The 21,767-nt window shown below is 36.9% G+C and overlaps 1 protein-coding gene across 2 annotated transcripts in view; it reads left to right on the forward strand.

Moving 5' to 3' along the window:
- The window catches only part of TSHR (thyroid stimulating hormone receptor), a 171,819-nt gene that overhangs the window by 6,278 nt on the left and 143,774 nt on the right, over positions 1-21,767 (forward strand). The gene's annotated exons all lie outside the window — the stretch shown is intronic.

Here is a 21,767-nt window from a genome sequence, read left to right on the forward strand (position 1 = left end):
TTTATAGTCGAGGAAACTGAGACAGACAAAGGTAAATTGACTTGCCCGGAGTCACACAGTCACTAAGTGTCAAAGGTTTTATTTAAACTCAGGTCTTCCTGACTGGAGGAGAGACCAGCACTCTATCCACTGGGCCACTAAGCTAGCTGCCTTTGCAGCCTCACAACCTTATGCCCAGTGGTGTCAAACATGGCAGCAGTCATCTGTCACTCTAGATCAATAGGACACTGTCCATCAGTGACCACATAAAACCAGCATGGGGCAACACCTGTTATAGACTACATACCATCCTCACAATCCAGCAGTGACCACATAACTGACAGAAGATACCTGCAGTTCTATAGGATTAGAAAGGTATTACCTCTCCACACTTGTTCTCTGATCATACACAATTCTTATGTGTGTTCTACTCACACATGCACTCCCACATGGAGTCAGGGAGAGTTGAGTTCAAATACGGCTTCAGAAACTGGCTATGTAACCCTGCTCAAGTCACTTAACCTATTTGTCTCAGTTTTCTCATCTGTAAAATGGGGATCACAATAGCATCTTCCTCCCTGGGTTACTGTGAGGGTCAAATGAAATAATTATAAAGCACTTAGCACAGTGCCTGGCACATAAATCCTATCTAAATATTAGCTACTATTTTTATTAAGTGTCTTCTTATCTTCCTCATCCTTAAAAAACAAACCCTTACTTGATCCATACCCATACCTACATCTTACCTATATCCATACCTATGTATATCTATAACTATTGTTTTTTATCTCTCTTTCCTTTCATGGGTAAATTACTTGAGAAAGTCATCTACAACAGGTCCCTCCACTTCTGCTCCTTCACGGAAGGCTTTTTCCCCCTAAGTCTGATGTCTGACTGGGTGTGTAAGAGCTTTCATTTTTCTCAAAGATACATAGTAGAAATGCTTCTGGGCAGTAAGAAGAATGGTCAAACCCACTCTTGAGAGCACCCCAGCTGAAGCTAGAAGCTGGAAATAGGAAGAAATTCTAGATCCATATGTGAAACGCACATGGCAGTGAACACGAGCAACCATGGACCTAGTTAAAGCAGTATCAAGCAATGTTTAGCAGAAGCTGAATGTCTAGGAGAGATTACTCTTCTAACAGAAACTACATTCCCATCAAAGACTGTGTATCCAGTAGAGACTAGATGTACCTCAGGAGACTCAGTGGGAACAGAACCCCAAACCCCAAAACACTTTTCTTCTCATATCAACCAAGAGTATACTTTGTAGTTGCTTTTTCCTCACTCACTAAAACAGTAACAGATCCGAGATTCTGTGAGATTTGTCTTGATTTTAAGCCTTGGTGTGTTTATTACATCAATTTGTAAAGGGCAGAAATCCAAGCAGTGATCAGGCAAACAGCTGTTCAGTTTGAGGATTATAAATTTGATTGAGAGAACAGGGCACTTGCCAATTTTTTGTTGTTTTAAAAAATAATTTCCCAGCTTCTTGTAAGGATTTTTCTCTCCTATGAAATTGTCCTCAGTACAGTGAAAAGACTAGGAATCAAATAGGAATCTGTCCCAAAAGATCCCACAAAATTTCTACCAAGAACATATCTGCATCGTGTCAAAATTTGGCTGAAAGATCTGGCAGGATTTCCTGACTTCCCAGATCCCTGTATCAAATGCTGGCTGGCCTTTTCATGGAGCATAATGAGGTTGCCATTTCACAACCATTCCTAGTGCTTGGAATCCAAGAGAGCAAAGCCAGCAGTTCTGAAGTGTACCACATGAAATGCAAAAGAATTCCATAAAACCCTGGCCCCTACAGGTTTCAGTAAAAATGGAAGGTGTTTAATGTAGAAGAGATTACCTCTATGAAAAGAAACCAGGGAGTTCAGGGGTAAAAACAATGTTGTGGCCAAATACAGTAGAGTTTTAAGTTTTATTTTCTTCTTTTAAGTTGTATCTATATCAGGTAAAAAAAAAAAAGTGGCTTCCTCCTTTATCCTGGGAAGGGAGAAAATTGCGGGAAAGGAAAAACAGATGCTTGAGGCCACAAAGAGTAAACTGTTTCTAATCTGTGCACTGCTTACTTGGAACTGACTCTAACTATGTGAATGGCAATTATATGTATTGCTTTAGCTCTGCATTGCAAGTCAGATGACTTTAATTCTAGTCTTGTCTGATTTATCATGTGATCTTGGGCAGGTCATTACATATTTTTATTTATGCACAAAATGGGCATAAAATTGTTTTCTTCTATCTTTGTTAGAGGGCTGTACTGGAGAGAGAACTTTTAGTTCTTTGAAGAAAAAGATGACTCCAAAGTCAAAGCCATAGGAAATTTTCCGCTGCCTAGCATGGTTGGAAAAAAGCTAGGTTCTTGTTAATCTAATATTCTATTCCAAATTCATTTGACAAATGATGAAAGTTTATAGAACTCCTTAAGATTTTTAAAGTACTTCGCAAATATTTGTTAAGCATCTACTATGTATAAAGTTCTAAATAAAGGAGTTGTTGTAAGTTGAATACCATGTTCTATTGAAATAAAGTGCAGTAAAGTTTGCTAGTTGAGAGAAATGGATAGAAAGCTGGCCTTGAAATCAGGAGGAAATAAACTTTTTGTTAAGCACCTACTACGTACCAGGCACATTGCTAAGCACTTTATAAATATCTCTTTTCATCTTCACAAAATCCTAGGAGGTAGGTGCTATTATGATCTTCATTTTGCCAATGAGGAAACTGAGGCAGATGGAGGTTAAGTGACTTGGCAAGAGTCACATAACTAGCTAGTGCATGAGGTTGGATTTGCATTCAGGAAGGTCTTCCTGACTTCCATTCCAGGGGTCTATTCATTGCACCATCTATTTGCCTCTAAGTTCCAGGAAGATCTGAGTTCAATTACTTCTTTAAGCACACAATGGCTGTGACTCTGGGCAAAGTACCTAACCTTCTAATGCCCAGGCAAGTCTCTAAGGAAACCCTATAAATTGCTGAGAAGGTGTTGATCCTTATTAATAAATACCTCACAGGAATCTCCTTTATACATCTTATGCTCATCAGCATTATCATTAACAATGATAATTTACCACTAAAACTTTACTAAATATTTTGATTGGTTCAGAAAACAATGAACATTTTTGTAGAGTTTTAGTGTTTTTATCATGAATGTTAAATATCATTGTATGTACCATGAATAAATGTTGTTTAACAGAAATTTCTACTTAATAGAATGCCTTATATATGAGGTAATGCAGCAAACTTGTCTGTAGAAAAACCTAAGTTTGTTGTTGCTGTTTGTTCTTCATTCTTGAAAAGGACCATGACATCAGGAAGGAGATGCCATGACAAGTGAATTACAAGTAAGTCAGAGAGGGCTGCAAAGTCACCAGCCTCGCTTTCTCCTCTTGAGCCATCTGGGCCCTGTGGCAAGACATAAATCAGGATGACTGGAGATAGACCTGGATACTGTGGGGGACCTTTGTCTTTTTAAGCTAAGGTCTTTCTCAGGTCTCAGTTTAACCATACCCATTCAGTGATTAAGGCTAGGTAAGAAATGAGGTGAAGAATGGCCTCTTTTACCTAGTCAAAAAAAAAAAAGCCAATCTGGGAGGGGAAGACTAGTGTTGGTGGAGTTGTGAACTGATCCAATCTTTCTGGAGAGCAATTTGGAACTGTGCCCAAAGAGCTATAAAGCTGTGTTTACCCTTTGATCCAGCAATATCATTGCTATATCAATATCCCAAAGACACCCAAAAAAGGAAAAAAGACCAATTTGTACAAAGATATTTATTGTAGCTCTTGTTGTGATATCTAAGAATTGAAAATCAAAGGAATGCTCATTGATTGAGGAATGGCTAAAAAACCTGTGGTATATGATTGTAATGAAATAGTATAGTGCTATAAGAAATGACAAGCAGGATGATTTCAGAAAAACCTGGAAAGACTTACTCAAGCTGATGCACAGTGAAGTGAACAGAACCAAGAGAACACTGTACCCAATAATAGCCATAATGTTCTAAGCCTTAGTTATTTCATCTGCTAGCTATCATGGTCTCCTTAGTGGGAGCTGGGAGCTTTAGGAGAAGGAGAATTAGTGCCACACTATGAATCTCTCTTGATCAATTTTCTAGTTGACAAAGCCTGTGAAAAAGGATGTCTTCCTCTTCAGCCCCCAAGTGCAGGCACAGGAATGAGCTCACAACTCAGCCATATACCTTGCTACTGAACCCTCCAGATCTTTGAGCCCTATTATCCATTCTACTACTGCATCCTGAGGACCAATGGGCTTTGCCATCTAACCTGCAGGTGAACCCTCCTCTGTATTTCTTCTTCATTAGATTGTAAACTCATGCCATCTTGACTTTCATCTTGCCGCTGGACTTCAATGACTCTGGAGGACAGAGTTAGGCTGATGACTTTTCGAAGCTCTGCCTTACTTAAATCCAATTCACACAGGTAAGACATCACTCATGTGATGTCATTGGTTGAGTACAAAGGATGAACAGCAAGAACAGCAGCTTTGTAGAGAATAAAGACTGCCTCACTTTTCTGTTTCTCTCCCCAGTGCTTAGCACACAGAATAAGTGCTTAATAAATACTTAGTCTGCAAATCACTAAAAAGCAAATAACTTAATAATAGCGAAGAAGGAACTTGATGCATTGTAAAAAAAAAAAAATTCTGTGGTGAGGAGGCCTAAAACAAGTTTTTATTTTCTTTTATCACGTAAGTTAGGTCAACAAGCATATATTAAGTAGTAGTATGCTAGCACTGGGACACAAATAGAAGCAAAAAGACACTGTCTTTGCCCTCAAGGAGATCATATTCTAATGAGGGAAATAACATATTCAAATCAATTCAATAAACATTCATTAAGTGCCTACAACATACCAGGCACTTGGGTATACAAGTAAGAGAAAGAGAATCCCTGCTCTTATAGAGTTTAAGATCTAATGGAGGAAGGCAGCTGAAAGGCAAGGATGGGGGGAAAAGAAAAGGTACTTAGCTTGGGGATGATGATGGTGGAGTCAAATCTAAGGAGTACAGCTGCTGGAAAATGGCTGGGCCAGGAGTGGGGAACCTGGGGCCTTGAGGTCACATGTGGCCCTCTAGGTCCTCAGGTATGGCCCTTTGACTGAATCCAAACTTTGAATCCTTTTAGGTGATTTGTTCTGTGAAATCTGAATTCAGTCAAAGAGTCACACTTGAGGACCTAGAGGGCCACATGTGTCCTTGAGGCCCCAGGTTCCCCACCCCTGACTGAGATATGAACTCTCTAAATGGAGATGTAAGAGTTTTTTGCTCTGCTCTCCAAAACTCCAATCAGAATGACAGAGGCTAAGAGGACTGATGAGGTATGAGGATCAAAGCTGATGTATTCTCTAGGATGATAGGTTTCTTGGATGGTGAGCTTTTCCTGGGAGTACGATGATGCTGGAGTCAAGGAGAAAGGCTGGGCTGTGAGTGCTGTTTCAATGGAGGCTTAAAACAACATATAAAAGGAAGATGAAAAGGGGGAGGAAGGAAAGAAGCACCTGATATGAGGGAAATCCTGAAAGCCCAGAAGGGAAGAGAGTGAACATTGCTGGTCTGGGTAGGTGGCAAAGGGCTTTCCTAAAATGAAGGTTCTGGAAAGAAAGGACTAATCAGAGGAAACACAGGAAGCTTTCAGCATTAGAAGACCACAGGGCTAGAGGGATTTTCCAGGGTGAAAAGACTGCTGGACAATGTAGCTCATAATCTGGCATGCTTGTTATATATCCACAAACTATAGAATTTTCCATATACATTAAGCATGTGGTTTTTTTATTTTATCTAAACTCAAATATATTTTTAAAACTGTGTGTTGCTTTTTGGTCAATAAATCATGATATTCTCCCAAGTAATACCAAATGTGAACATAAACCAAAAGACATGAGCTTGTTCCAGATGAACTTTTCTATGAAATTATTCTGCAGAAATTCATGTCTTCCAGCATGTTCAGGGCTTCTAAACTTTCATCCTAAGCTCTCATCTAGATGCTAACACTTAACCAAAGCTGTAAACCACTGAACATAGCAAAGATCGCTGGAGTGTAAGGAAGAAATACTTATTTTTCAAACAAGTGGCTTAACCTACTTACAAAAAGCCTTGAGATTTTGGATACACTTCAAGAGCTCCTGCATATTTTTCTTTGGAGATTTCAGCTCAAAAGTTCAATTGCCTAAGTCTGATTTAAGAGAAAAGGTGAAGAAAGAAACCAGTTTCATCAAACAGCATCAAATTGAAAGTAATTAATCTTTTTGATTGACTGATTTGATTGATTGAAAAAGTTGATCTTTAAGCATTTGTCTTCTTATTAACACTACCACTACTTCTAAAATGCATTGTCTATTTCTTTTTTCCAAGTAAATTTTATTGAATCTTTTGTTTGTATATCACAGTTAATTCTGAAAATATACTCTGCCACCCCTCCCACCATAGCCCTGAATTAAAACTTCATTTGTAAAAAAGAAAAGCAGTTCATCAAACACACTGGATAAATGAATTCAGTGTAGCAGTGCATACAGCATTCTGTTCTAGTAGTCCCCCAGCTTTGCCTGGAAAAGGGATATTTGTTCTCAAGAGTCATTACTGTTTTCTCAGTTCCAAGTTTGGTTTCGTTGTAGTGATGTTTTCATTTACCTTGTAACTGTTGAGATCAGTCAGTGACCATTTGTCAAGCGCTTAATATGTGCCAGACATTGTACTTAGTACTGGGGGTACAGGGAAAGGCAAAAATCCTCAAGGAACTCACACTTTAATGAAGGAAAAGGACTTGCAAAAAAAGTACATATAATGTATATTATTCAGGTTTCACTCTAAATCAGTTCATACAAATTTTCCCATGATTCTTGAATTTCTTGTATTTATCATTTCTATTTTTAAAAATATTTTTAAAACTTTTTATTGATTTTATCTTTAATTTACGGAATAAAACCAACATTTCCACAGTATAGTATATATTTTTTTTAAAAAAAGATGATTGAACATGAAACTGCAAATCTATTATGTACAACTTGCTATTTCTTTTAAGTTCATAATAAAATTATAATGTAAATTTTTTTCCTTTATTTTTCTTCTCTCCTTTAGAGATGGTTACCATTAGACAAAAATATATATAATTGTTCTATCCATCTATTTATCAGTTTTTTCTTTGGATGCAGATAGCGTATTCCTTCATATATCCTTTGTAATTAATTTGATGACTTACTCAAAGTTGTTCTTAAAAACAATGTTGCTGTTACTGTATACCGTGTTCTCTTGGTTCTTCTCATTTCACTCTTCATTATTTCGTGCAAGCCTATCCATGTTTGGCTAAGATCATCAAGCTCATTATTCCCTATAGCACAGTATTATTCTATCACAATGATATACCACAACTTGTCCAGCTATTTCCCAATCGACGGACATGCCCACAATTTCCAGTTCTTTGTCACCACAAAGAGAACTGTTATAAATATTTTAGAAGGTATAGGTTCTTTTCCTTTTTCCCTAATCATCTTTAGAAATAGATCAAGTAGTGGTATTTCTGGGTCAAAGGGCATAGGCAGTTCAAAAACTCTTTGGGCATTATTCTAGATTGCTCTCCAAAATGGTTGACTCAGTTCACAATTCTACCAACAATGAATGTGTCCCAATTTTTCTATATCCCCTCCAACATTTGCTGCTTTCTCCTCCAATCATTTTAGCTAATCTATAGGCATAAAATACCCTAAGGTTTTAAAAATTTGTATCTCTCTAATCGATAATGATTTAAAGCATTTTTTTCATGACTATAAATTGTTTTGATTGCTTTATTGAAAAAGTGCCTGCTCATATCCTTTGACCATTTATCAATTGGAGAATGACTTGTACTCTTATACAACTATTCCTATTTTAAAATAAACCTATTTTATTACATCTATATACCACAGTTTATTCAGCCATTCCCCAATCAATGGAACTCATTTTGTTTCCAGTCCTTTGTTAGCAAGGTCTATTTAAAACGTCAATGTAATATCTCCTTTGGTGGCCAGAGACATTATTTTCTGGTCCTAATAGGATTCTATAGTGAATAGAATTTTTCAATAAAGTAAATGAATGAAATTGCACTATTTTTCATGTATGCAATCCTGATGCATGCTGCAAGAACTAATGCATTTACAGATTGGGAGGATATGAACAGGCAGTTTTCAGAGGAAGAAATTAAAGCTATCTATAGCCATATGAAAAATGCTCTAAATCACTATTGACTAGAGAGATTTAAATAAAAAAAAAAAACTCTGAGGTATCACATCACACCTATCAGATTGGTTAACATGATAAAACAGGAAGATGAGAAATGTTGGAGAAGATGTGGGAGAGTTGGAACACTAATTCATTGTTGGTGGAGCTGTGAGCTGATCCAACCATTCTGGAGAGTAATTTGGAACTATACTCAAAGGGCTACAAAAATGTGCATACCCTTTGACCCAACAACATCGCTTCTAGGACTGTATCCCAAAGAGATCATAAAAATGGGAAAGTAGAGTCCCACCTGTATAAAAATATTTGTAGCAGCTGTCTTTGGGATGGTCAAGAACTGGAAATCAAGGGGATGCCCATTAACTGGAGAATGGCTGAACAAGTTGTGGTATATGAATGTAATGGCATATTATTGTGCCATAAGAAATGATGAAGGGGAAGACTTCAGAGAGGCCTGGAAGGACTTATATGAACTGATGGTGAGTGAAAGAAGCAGAACCAGGAGAGCTTGGTACACAGTAACAACCACAGTATGTGAGGAATTTTTCTGGTAGACTTAGCCCATCATAGCAATGCAAGGACCTAAAATATTCCCAAGGGACTCTTAAGGCAAAATGCCTTCCACATCCAGACAAAGAACTGTGGAATTGAATCGCAGAGTGAAGCAGGATATTTTCTCCTGTGTTATGTTTTGTTTCGGATTTTCTCATAGTTTCTCCCATTCATTTTAATTCTTCTATGCAACATGACTAATGTGAAAATGTGTTTTCATAAGAATGTATGTGTAGAACCCATATAAGATTGCACACCATCTTGGGGAGGGGGCCACGAGGGAGGGGGAGAAAATCTAAGACTTATGAAAGTGATCGTAGAAAACTAAAAACAAATAAATTAATTAAAAAATAAAAGAAAAAAATAAAGATTGGGAAATGGATGCTCAGAATAGCTAGAGTGATGCATTGTGAATAGACAAATTAATTTCAATCTCATTGTGAAGCAGACCATGTAATTGTTTTATACGTATCTAAAACTTTCAAATACGTTTTCTCACGTAACAAAATGATCTGAACCTCACTGTAGGAAATTATTTTGAAAAATGAATGTCTTCATAAATTGATAACTGTCATTTATGTATTTAAAAGCACCTCTCATAATACATGGTTGATTATATATTAAGTTGCACAAAAAATATTCAGATGAGATTTCTGGGGAAAAGGTAAACATATATTTGAAAATCAAAAGGATATAGTGTTAGGCTTCAGGTCCCCTCCCCCACAACTAAATGTCTGTGGAACATTCCTAATTGGGTTATTTTTTGAGACATCTCAAACTCATCATGTCCAAAACTGAGCTCACATTCCCACTCACCCAAACCTTCCTCTCTTCCCTATTTCTGTTGAAGGGACCGCCATCCTTGCAGTAGCTCGGCATGATTCTTCACTCTTCATTCTCCCTCAATCCAACCAATTGCTAAATCTTGATATTCCATCTTTACAACAGTTCTTACATCTGAAACTTTCCCTTCTCTTATAGGTACCATTTTGAGGCCCTCATCACCTTTCACCTAAATTATTTTAACAATCCTCTGATGTATCTCCCTGCATCAAGTGTCATCACTTAGGATCATTTAACGAGGTTCATGAGAATGTGGCTGGCAATCAATCTTCCAAAGTTTCACCTTCTCTATAGGATTTTAATTCTGTTTGATCCCAGAGAACAGAACTAGAAACAGATTGGAAAAAAAAAGGCAGGGGGGAGGGGAAAGGGCAGATATGTAGATCTAGGGGTCATGTGCATAGAGATGATTGTTAAATCAATAAAATGAGTTAGAGAGAGAGAGAGAGATACAGAGGGAGTAGAAAGAGGTAGATGAGCAGAGTGTTAGGATAGATAGAACTTTGGGTAATATCTAGAGTTATAGATCATGATATGCAACCAACCAAAGAGACTAAAGAATGACTTGTCAGATAAATAAGAAGTGGACAAAGAAAGCATGGTGTCACGAAAATCCAGAAAGGAGAGTGGTCAATAGTGTCAAATGCAATAAATAGGTCAAGAAAGATGAAGACTGAGAAATGATTATCAAGTTTATCAATTAAGAGAGTATCTGATTTATGACATATTTATAATTGAAAATTTCTGTATATTAATATAAACCATACAGTATATATTATATTATATTTATATTTTATAATATTTGTGTTAATATATGATTAATGATATTTATAATATGGAACTAGTTATTATTAGCAATAATAATATAAATATATAATAATAACTGGCATTTATATAGCACTTACTGTGTGCCAGGCATTGTGCTAAGAGTTTTACAAATATCTCATTTGATCCTTACAACAACCCTGGGATGTAAGTTTATTGTCTCTATTGTACAGATGAGGAAACTGAGTCAGAAGTTTAAGTGGCTTGCCCAAGGTCACAGAGATAGTAAGTATGTAAGGCCAGTTTTGAACTCAGGTCATCTTGATTTCAAACCTGGATAACAATAGAAAAAACAGTTTTAGCTGAATGATAAGTTCAGAAGCCACACTGCAAGGAGTTGAAGAGTTAGTGAGAGAAAAAGAAATGAAGATAGCTTTTTCATGAAGTTTGGCTGAGAAAGAGAGGAGAAATATAAGACTACAGCTTCAAGGGAGTGTGGAGTCTAGAGAAAGTTTTTTTGGGTTTTTTTTAAATATATAGTTTATTTATTTTTCAGTTTTCAACATTCACTTCCACAAGAATTTGAATTCAAAATTTTCTCCCCATCTCTCCCCACCCCCTCACCCCAGGATAACATGCACCACATCCATGTCTTCCTCCAGTCTGTCCTCTCTTCTATTATCCCCACTTCTTCCATTCCCCTCCCCTCTATTTTCTGTAGGGCAAAATAGATTTCTGTACCCCATTGCCTATACATCTTCTTTCCTAGTTGCATGCAAAACAGTTTTTAACATTCATTATTAAAGATTTGAATTCCATATTCTCTCCCTTCCTCCCTCCCTACCCACCCTCATTGAGAAAGCAAGCAGTTCAATAGAGGTCATACACATGTAGCTTTGCAAAACCCTTCCATAATAGTTATGTTGTGAAAGACCAATCACATTTCCCTCTGTCCTATCCTGCCTTCTATTCATTCCATTTTCTCCCTTGAGCTGTCCTCCCACAATAATGTTTGCTTCTGATTATCCCTTTCCCCAATTTGCTGTCCCTTCCTTTATCCTCCCTTTCCTATCTTCTTCCCCTCTGCCTTCCTGCAGGGTAAAATAGATTTCCATACCCAAATGAGTGTGTGTTATTCCTTCCTTAAGCCAAATATCATGAGAGGCTTACTTACTCCCTTTCATCTCCCCACTCTTCTCCTCCATTATGAAAGCTCTATCTTGCAAATGTAAGATGATTTGCTACTTACTGCCACTCACTTTCTCTTACTCCTAGTACATTCAACTCAACAATAAATCTTATTTTTTAGGTATTCTCCCTTCATATTGAGCTTACCCTGTGTCCTCTATGTATGTATGTATGTATGTATGTATGTATGTATATGTATATATATGTGTGTGTATGTATGTATGTATGTATACACTCATCTACATATACATACCTACACATATATAACATACATATACATACAGACCTATACACGGCTACACACACACACACACACACACATAAACATACATACTCACACACGTATAAATATATATATATTCCTTCTAACTACCCTAATACTGAAAAAAGATCTCATGAGTTACAAATACCATCTTTCCACATAGGAATGTAAACAGTTCGATATTAATAAGTCCCTCATGGCCTTTCTTCCCTGTTTACCTTTTCGTGTTTCTCTTGATTCTTGTATTTGAAAGTCAAATTTTTTATTCAGCTCTGATCTTTTCAACATGAATGCTTGGAAGTCCTCTATTTCATTAAAATTCCATTTTTTCCCTGAAGTATTATATTCAGTTTTACTGGACAGGTGATTCTTGGCTTTAATCCTATCTCCTTTGACCTCTGGAATATCATATTCTAAGCCTTTCAATCCCCTACTGTAGAAGCTGCTAAATCCTGTGTTATCCTGATTGTATTTCCATAATACTTGAATTGTTTCTTTCTGGCTGCTTGTAATAATTTCTCCTTGACCTGGGAACTCTAGAATACGGCTACAATATTTCCAGGAATTTTTCTTTTGGAGTCTCTTTCAAGAGGTGATCAGTGAATTTTTTTCCACTTTATTTTACCCTCTGGTTCTAGAATATCAGGGCAGTTTTCCTTGTCTAGGCTCTTTTTTTTGATCATGGTTTTCAGGTAGATCAATAATTTTTAAATTATCTCTCCTGAATCTATTTACAGGTCAGTTATTTTTCCAATTAGATATTTCACATTGTCTTCTACTTTTCATTCTTTTGGTTTTGTTTTATAATTTCTTGATTTCTCATAAAGTCATTACCTTTCATCTGCTCCATTCTAATTTTTAAAGAACTATTTCCTTCAGTGAGCTTTTGGACTTCTTTTCCCATTTGGCCAATTCTGTTTTTTAAGGCATTCTTCTCCTCCTTGGGCTTTAGACCTCTTTTGCTAGTTGGGTTAGTATATTTTTAAAGGTGTTATTTTCTTCAGCATTTTTTTACATCTCCTTTAGCAAGTTTGTTGATTTGTTTTTCACGATTTTCTTCCCTCACTCTCATTTCTTTTCCCAATTTTTCCTCCACCTCTCTTACTTGACTTTGAAAATCCTTTTTGAGCTTTTCCATGGCCTGAGATTATTGCATTTTTTTTTTGAGGCTTTGAATATAGATGCCTTAACCTTGCTATCTTCCTTCAGTTGCATGCTTTGGTCTTTCTCTGGTTGAATGCTTTATTCTTTCTTATCCGAAAGAATGGAAGAAAAACACCTTTCACCAAGAAAGTAACCTTCTATAGTCTTATTTTTCCCCCTTTCTGGGCATTTTCCCAGTCAATTACTTGACTTTTGAGTCCTTTGTCAAGTGGAGGATATACTATTCCAGGCTTCAAAGATTTTGTGCAGCTGTTGTCCCTGAGATATTTCTAGAGACCTGTAAGTTCTCAGTTCCTTCAAAGTGACATAGTCAAGGAAGAGGTATTTACTCCTCTCCTGGCCTGCAGTCTGGTCTGTGAGCAACCACAAATACTCTTTTCTGCCCTGGAACTGTGAGTAGGATTCCCTCTCCACAGCCACCACCAACTCTGCCATGCCAGCACTCCTCCTCACCCCAGCACTGTCACTCAGTTCTGAGACCCAAATCAGCCATTCAATTCCCCCAGGGTCCATAGGCTGAGAGCTCCAGAAGTGGCTACTGATGCGGCAGTGGTTGCCACCACCCTGGGGATAGGACTAGGACTGTTTCTGGGGTCCTACAGAGCTCCCCTCTCACTTAGGTGAAAGAGCTTTCTCACTGACCTTTGAAACTTTTGTGGGTTGAGAAATCTGGAAGCTGCAGCAGCTGTCCATGAGTCCATGCCCTGAAGCCTGCTTCAGTCCTGTCTGTGCCTGGGCATGCTCCTCTCCAAGTCTGGTGTGATATAGACCCTTCCTGTTGGCCTTCCAGGCTGTCTTGAGCTAGAAATTTGTTTCACTCTGTCATTTTATGACTTCTGCTGCTCTAAAATTTGTTTAGAGTCATTTTTTACAGGTATTTTAAGGGCTTTGGAGGGAGAGCTTGAGAAGATCCATGCTTCCATCTATGCCATCTTGGCTCTATCCCCTCCTTTTATTTTTAAAAATGGAGGAGACTTAGGTATTTTTAAAAGTGGTAGGCAGGAACTAGTTGATAGGAAGAGGTTGAAAAATTGAGATAGGGAATGACTAAAGATGCAGTCTGCTGGAGAAGATGGGGGGAAATGGAATCACATGCACTTGAAGAAGGTTTGACCTTGATGAATAGAAGGGCTACTTTGTCAGAAACTGGGAAAAAAAGAAGGGAGTAGGAGATGATGTCAAGGGATTTTGAGATGAAGAGAATGGAAAAAGGATCAAGATGTTGTATGAGCTTGATTTTCTCTAGGAAAATAGCGTGGATAAATGATTTATATTGTTCATAATCATAGATTATAACCCTTGTCTCATTATAACTCCTTTACTCCTTTCATTTCTACTCCTTCTCCTACCTCTCTACTTTATCCACTTCTCTTGACATAAATATGTCATAATCTCAGGAGGGAAATGGCTCTTCTGTATATGGCCCCTATAACTTATGCTCCTAATACAACTCCTTGTCCCAAGGTTTCAGACTTGTCACCTCCCTCATCTATTATTTAGGTATGTTCCTTTCTCACCATTGGTAACATGACTGGAAAATAAACTCAGGTTGACTACTTTAATGGGAACCAATAGCTCTCAATAAATACTAACTATTTCTTGGTTTAGTGTCAAGAGAAAAAATTACATTTTGCAGTATGTATACATGTAAGATAATTAACACCAAGAAAACACAGGAGCTCTTTCAGCCACTACCACACCATCCATACATGGAACTATCAGTTACAACAAATGGAGAAGTTTTGCATGTTGTGGATAAGTTCACTTACCTTGGTAGTGTACTTTCCAGGGATGTACACACTGACAATGAAGTTGATGCACACATTGCCAGAGCTAGCTCAGTGTCTGGGAGGCTTCGAAGAAAAGTTTGGGAGAGAAGAGGTATTAGACTCACTACCAAACTGAAGGTATCCAGAGCCGTTGTGCTGACCTCATTGTTGTATGCCTGTGAAACATGTGGACAGTCTACCAGTGCCATGCCAGGAAACTGAATCACTTCCATGTGAACTGTCTTAGGAAGATTCTGAGGATCACCAGGCAGGATAAGGTACCAGACACTGAAGTCCTTGCTTGAGCTGAACTGCCAAGCATTCAAACTATGCTTCAGAGAGTGCAACTCTGATGGGCTGGCCATGTTGTTCAAATGCAAAATATGTGCTTGCCAAAAACACTGTTTTATGGAGAACTCACATGGGGCAGGTGATCACATGGTGGTCAGAAGAAGCAATACAAGGACACTCTCAAGGTCTCTCTCAAGGCTTTGGATTTGACTATGCAGCATGGGAGACACTGACACAGGACCGACCACTCAGCGTGGCATACCCACATCAGAAAGAGTGCTGTGCTCTATGAGCAAAGCAGAATTGAGACAGCACAAAGTAAATGTAGGATGTGCAAATTTGGAGCATCCACCCCAAATATTCATATGGACTATCTGTGCCTAACCTGTGGTAGAGCATTCCAAGCTCATATTGGTCTGATCAGCCACCGTCAGACACACTGGATCTTCACTTTATCATGGTGACTTCAGTTTGGTCCTCTTTAGAAACAAAGGACAAACAACCCCCCAAAGTGGAAAATGGAACCAATTTTCTCTAAAAAATCACAAGAATTGAAAAACTTATTTGCAGCAAGTATTTATTTTACCATTTGACCTATCTGTAGGTAACTCTCTAAATTCTCTTTCATGTAATTTATACAGATGTAGTCATGGTCAGCCAGGTGGTACAGTGGATAGAGCACTGGGTCTGGAGTCAAAAAAGCCAGAGTTCAAATATGACTTTAGATATTTAGTACCTGTGTGAACCTGGGGAAGTCTCTTAACTCCTGCCTGCATAAAACTGGAGAAAGAAATGGCGAACCACTCCAGTATCTTTGCCAAGAAAACCCATGGATAGTCACAAAAAGTCAGACATGACAGAACAACAATATTCATGGTCAGAGTTTTCTTTTAAAAGAATTTTAAGAGATTATCAAGGACTTTTGCCCATTAAATTTTTTCCCCTACTTTTAAAAGCCTATACCCTTTTTCTCTGAAATGATTTTGATCCAAATTCCTCTATTCTTATTTCAAAACAACAGCTACAAAAATGCAATACACACATTTCTCCTTTAAAAGAAGGAGGGGGGCTTGTAGACCTGCAGCTTTGAGGTTATCTTATTCATGTAAGAAATGTAAAAGAACTATTTTTTTGTTTTGTCCAATCTAGATTGGTAATTTCATTCACACACGAAACTCCAAGTAAGGAAACTCTTTTTACCAATGCAGATGGAAAAATATTTGCCATTTACATTGTAGGGACCTGAAACTTATCAAAAATTTCACACATATACATCAAGGTGAGACTTGAATTTAGATCTTCCTGGTTCTGAGTTCAGCTCTTTCTCCTACAAGCCATGCTATCAACCTGTTCTCAGTGATCTTTGAGTCTCTTCCTTGTTCAGATTCCAAATGATTCTTAGCTCTGGCTCAACTCATTTATATTGTTTGGATGTACAAAATATATTTTTATCTCCTGCCTCCATACTCTTGGAATAATCTGTTGAAAGACTTTCTGCCTTTATTTATCCAGGGGGTGCTGGTGAATGTTTAATAACCAGTTCTCTAAAAAAAAATACATATGCACACACACACACACACACACACATATACAAAACACATGTTTAAGTTTAATATGCATTATTTTCATTTTCTCCATCACTTCCTTAAGACCAGACAATCAACAATAACTCAAGTCCTGATTTGTAGTGTTCACTGATTTCAGAAGTGTAAAAATGCTCCCAGTCAAAATTTAATAATTGGCTCTCCCCAGCTGGTTCCAGCATATCCCATAATGCAAGTTAACTTCGGGATCTTTCATCATTCTAGGAAATCCTCTAGTTGACCCACTAAAATTATTGCAATTTGGTTGGCTAGAAATTGTGTGAATTATATATTGGAGGGTTGATGATTTTTATGCTGCTACAGGAAGTTTTTATTCTCCCAGCAGAGGGATTATAAAGAGAATTAACTAATCCTACTGCAGGCATATTCTGGCCACCAGAATCTTAATAACTGCAGGAATTAATCAAAAACAATTCCCACAAACTCTACCCTTACTCTTATTAGCAATAAATGCTGTATTCAGAATCCAGGGACCAAGAATTTTATCATGACAAATCTTAAATTCGGAGTTTTGCATAAAATTCTCAGTGCCACTGTAATAAAAAGAGGAGCAATGTGATAGAATAGAAAGAGTAATAGTCTTGGAGTTAGGTGACCTGGATTCAAATCTTGTCTTTGCTATTTACTATCTACATGACCTTGAGCAAGTAATTTCATCTGTATGTTTCCCATCTGTAAAATTAGAGAATTAGATGACAAGACTTCTAAGGTTCCTAGGTGGCACAGTGGATAGAGTGCTTGTCCTGGAGTCAGGAAGAGTCTTGAGTTCAAAACTGGCCTCAGGCACTTAGTGGCTATGTGATCCTGGACAAGTGACTTAACCCTATTTGCCTCACCTGTAAAATGAGCTGGAGAAGGAAATGGCATATCACTCCAGTATCTCTGCTGAGAACACCTCAAATGATGTTAGAAAAGTCTGACATGACTGAACAATAACACTCCTTTAATTTATGTTTTGACATTCTTTCCACCTAGGCATTCTGTAATCCCACAGACCCCAAGCTGATATAGAATATAGCTGCGAATTCATGCCAAGGATTGTGGGAAATATTTGGGGTTAAAAAGGTATGATAGTCTTCTAAGATGACTAACCTCACTCTATGTAGGGATAACCTTAATCACTAGGCACTCTGCTGTTTCTTGGAAATATACCTTTTTCCTTGCATTCACCTCTTGAATTCAGGTCATCATTACTGATCTCCTAGACAATATAATCATAGAGTTATAGATTTAGAGCTGAAAGAGACCTTTAGCTGCCATCAAGTCCAATGCAATCATTTTACAAATGTATTTCATTTGTAAGAGTCTTGGAAGAGGTTAAGTGACTTACCCAGTGCCAAATAACTGAGGAGTGTCTGAAGCATGATTTGAATTCAGATCTTCCTTTTTTTATGATATAGTAAAATAAGCCGTGAGCTAGGATTAAGAATTCAGGCTCTATCACTTAGTAGTAGCTATATGACTGTCGTCTCCTCTAACCCTCAGTTTCTTCATTTGTAAAATGGGGATGAAAATATTTGTATATGAAACTGAACTCTCTGACGGTAAAGAGTTGAATCTTAGCCAGGGTACTAACAAACACTATCAGAACATCCCACGATAACGTTGTCTATTCTTTTGACTACTTTGTCTGGTGCTTATTATTAGTCACTTTCCATCTTCGTGACTATGGGGAAGTCCTCTAGCTTATCTGGACCTAGGTTTCCTCGTCTGTAGAATGAAGGAATTGGAATAGATAACTATTTTTTAATGGATGTTTATTTACTTTTAAAATTCATTTATTTTGAGTTCCAAATCTCTCCCTTCCTCCAGTCCCTCCCACACCCACTGAGAAGGCAGGCAATGTGATACTCATTATACACGTGAAGCCATGCAAAGCTTATTTCCATGTGAGCCATGTTGCAAAAAAAAAAAAAGGCAAAAAAAGAAGTGAAAATTATGTTCTATTTTACACTCAGTTCATCAGTTGTCTCTCCAGAGGTAGACAGCTTTTTTTTTTTTATCATGAATTCTTTGGAATTGTCTTGGATTACTGTCTTGATCAAGTATCTAAGTCCTACACAGCTGATCCATATTACATTACATATTACATTGTTGTGACTCTGTATAATGTTCTCCTGGTTCTCCTCACTTCACTTTGCATCAGTTTATATGTCTTCTCAGTTTTTCTAAAGCAGGCCTGCACAACATATGGCCTGCAGGGTTCTTGTGGTCCACCAAAAGATTTCAGGTAGCCTATGAAAAATGTAGAGCAGTTAAAAAAAAGTAAAGATATAGCAAATACTTTGTCCATGCCCTGCATAACCCACCTTCCACTAGCAACTACTGTGCTCCTCATGTAACTTGACCAGTGGGTTGCTACTGCATACTCTCTCCTGTTTGTCATTCAACCCACAGCAACCAACCAGCATCAGTCTGTCTCTTGCCTGATAGAAGTGAGAGTCATATCTTTTCTCTGTGTTTTTGGTCATTATTGGCACTGAACAGGAACAAATCGATTGCAGCAAAGTACTGTTTTAAAAAATTAATGTGATTTCATGATAAATAAAAATCTTAAGTCATAAGTATAATTACTTGATATTAATTGAAATTTTCCCTTTTAAAGTATGGTTTATTTGCAAAATAATTTAATTATTAATTATATTTTTATTTGGAAAGTGAGCCACTAAAAACCCATCTGCAGTCCAACGAAATTTAGCCTGTTTTAATTTCGGCCCCTGCCTACTGCCAAGTTGTACAGGTCTGTTCTAAAGTTATTCCCCTTGTCATTTCTTATAGTACAATGGTATCCCATCATAATCATATACTACAACTTGTTTAGCCGTTCCCCAATTGGTGGGTAGCCCCTCAATTTCTAATACTTTGCCATCAGAAAAAGAATTGCTATAAATATTTTTGTACATGTAGATCCTTTTCCTTTTCCTCTGATCTTTTTGAAATATAAACCTGGATTAAACAGCTTCTAAGGTCCTTTCCAACTCCAAACTTCTTTATCCCAGGAACACATTAGGTTGTGGCATGTACCTAATGGCTCAGCAGTTTTCAGTACATGACTTGCCAAACAAAATAGACAGGTTGCTCTTATGTTTTAGAAAGTTTCTCACAACTAGGCTATCAGTTTTATCACTATTTTAAGTATATGCATAATCATCCATACAGCAGATACATACTGTACTTTTAGCTACTTTGTGAAAAGCAGTTAAAAACCAAGTTAAAGCCTCAATTGCATACTAGCAAACCAAAATGACCCCAACAATGAAAAACTTTAATCTCTTAAACATCAAGTAGTCTAAGGAGAGAGTAGTATAGTTACATCGTATTTTTCAACTTTTCTCTCTCCTACTTAAAGGAAATATGAATTAAAGTACATCATTCCAGGCCCACTTACCTCTCTCTCCTCAGCCCAAATATTGCATCCAAAACAGTGAAAAGAAGGGTTTTCTTGATCATAGTATGTGATTTATTATGAATTCTGCTGACTTCTTTTTTTGTCATCGCAATTTCTGGGTTTTTTTTTCTTCTCATAATCATATAGCGTTGGAAAGCCGCATGTTTGGATTGAATTTTGCCTACTACAAACTTTGGTTGCACTGACTAAGGCAATGAGCAACCCTAGGTTGATTAGCTTCCTGAAAATAATTTTATCTTTTTTTATTTAAAAATTTCTTTTTTTCTAAAATGAATTTTAAAATTAATTTCAGTTTTAAGGATGAATCAGGGCTTTCACTTCCACTTAAGTCCTATTTTGACAACCTTTTTGAGTCTATTATGATGATTGTCTAGAAAAAATGAAATAGAAGAATTAGGATTTCCAGAGAATTTTTAAGTTGAAAGGGATTTAAATAACCTCTCACTCAATTCAGTAATCCTTTGTAGAACATTCTTGATAGATGACCATCTAATTTCTGTTTGAAACTTTTCAGGTATAGGAAATTCGTTACTTCTTTAAACTCTGTTATGGGATTTAGAGTTTGTGGCACCACTGGACCTGAAATCAGGAAAAGTCATCTTGAGTTCAAATATGGCCTCAGACACTTGCTAGCTGTGTACATATACATACATACATGCATACATACATACATACACACACATACATATATACACGTACATATATACATATATATTTTAATGTTGGGTCACATCTATGAAGTAACTTTATGTGAAAAGTATTCATATCCATGTATTATGTATATTTAACTACGTGTAATCTAAATGTGAGACTTTAAATGTATGTATATATATATATATATACATACATACACATAAGTAGATACATAGATAGATATATATCTGGATATATACCTCTATCTATCTTAGATCTAGGTACATGTGCAAGTCATTTCTTAAGCAAAGAGTCACTACAAATTTGGTCTCTATTGCATAAATTAATGCAATATATCTACTTGTGTGTATGTATACATATATTTATATATATATGTACATACATTTGGAGTTTCACATTTAGATTATAAGTAGTTAAATATACGTAATACATGGATATGCATACTTTTCACATAAAGTTACTTCATAGATGTGATCCAATGTTAAAAATATATATGTATATGTGTGTATATATGTATGTGTATAAATATGTATATGTTTATGCAATGCATATATTAATATGTAAATTAACACACAATAGTCACAGATGTGGGTGTATATGTATATATTCATATACTGTATACACATATACATAACTTTGGGTCATGGCTCTGAGGTAAATTTACATAATAGGGTCTGGAGTTATAGTGCCTGCACTTAAGAAAGAGCAGACCTCTCACTGGGAGTTTTCATCTCTGTACTAAGAAAGACTCTAGTGGCTCCCATTGGTCTCCTGCACCCTCAAGTATCAAACAAAAGATACCAAGCAACTTAAAGACAAGGTCAGTCACAAGTGTTTGCTATAAATTTAATATTAAAAATCCAACAAATGTAGTCTCCTAACAATTTTTTTTAAATACACATTTAAGTAGAAGGCAAGAATCTGGATGGATAACAAAATGGTGAACCACTTCTGTATCTTTGCCAAGAAAACCTCATGGATGATGTGGTCGACAGGGTCACAAATTATCAAACTCCACTGAGGGACTGAACAGGTTTGGGGTAGGAATAGCCTT

This window comes from Notamacropus eugenii, chromosome 7 (genome assembly GCF_028372415.1).
Source record: "Notamacropus eugenii isolate mMacEug1 chromosome 7, mMacEug1.pri_v2, whole genome shotgun sequence".
Lineage (NCBI taxonomy): Eukaryota > Metazoa > Chordata > Mammalia > Diprotodontia > Macropodidae > Notamacropus > Notamacropus eugenii.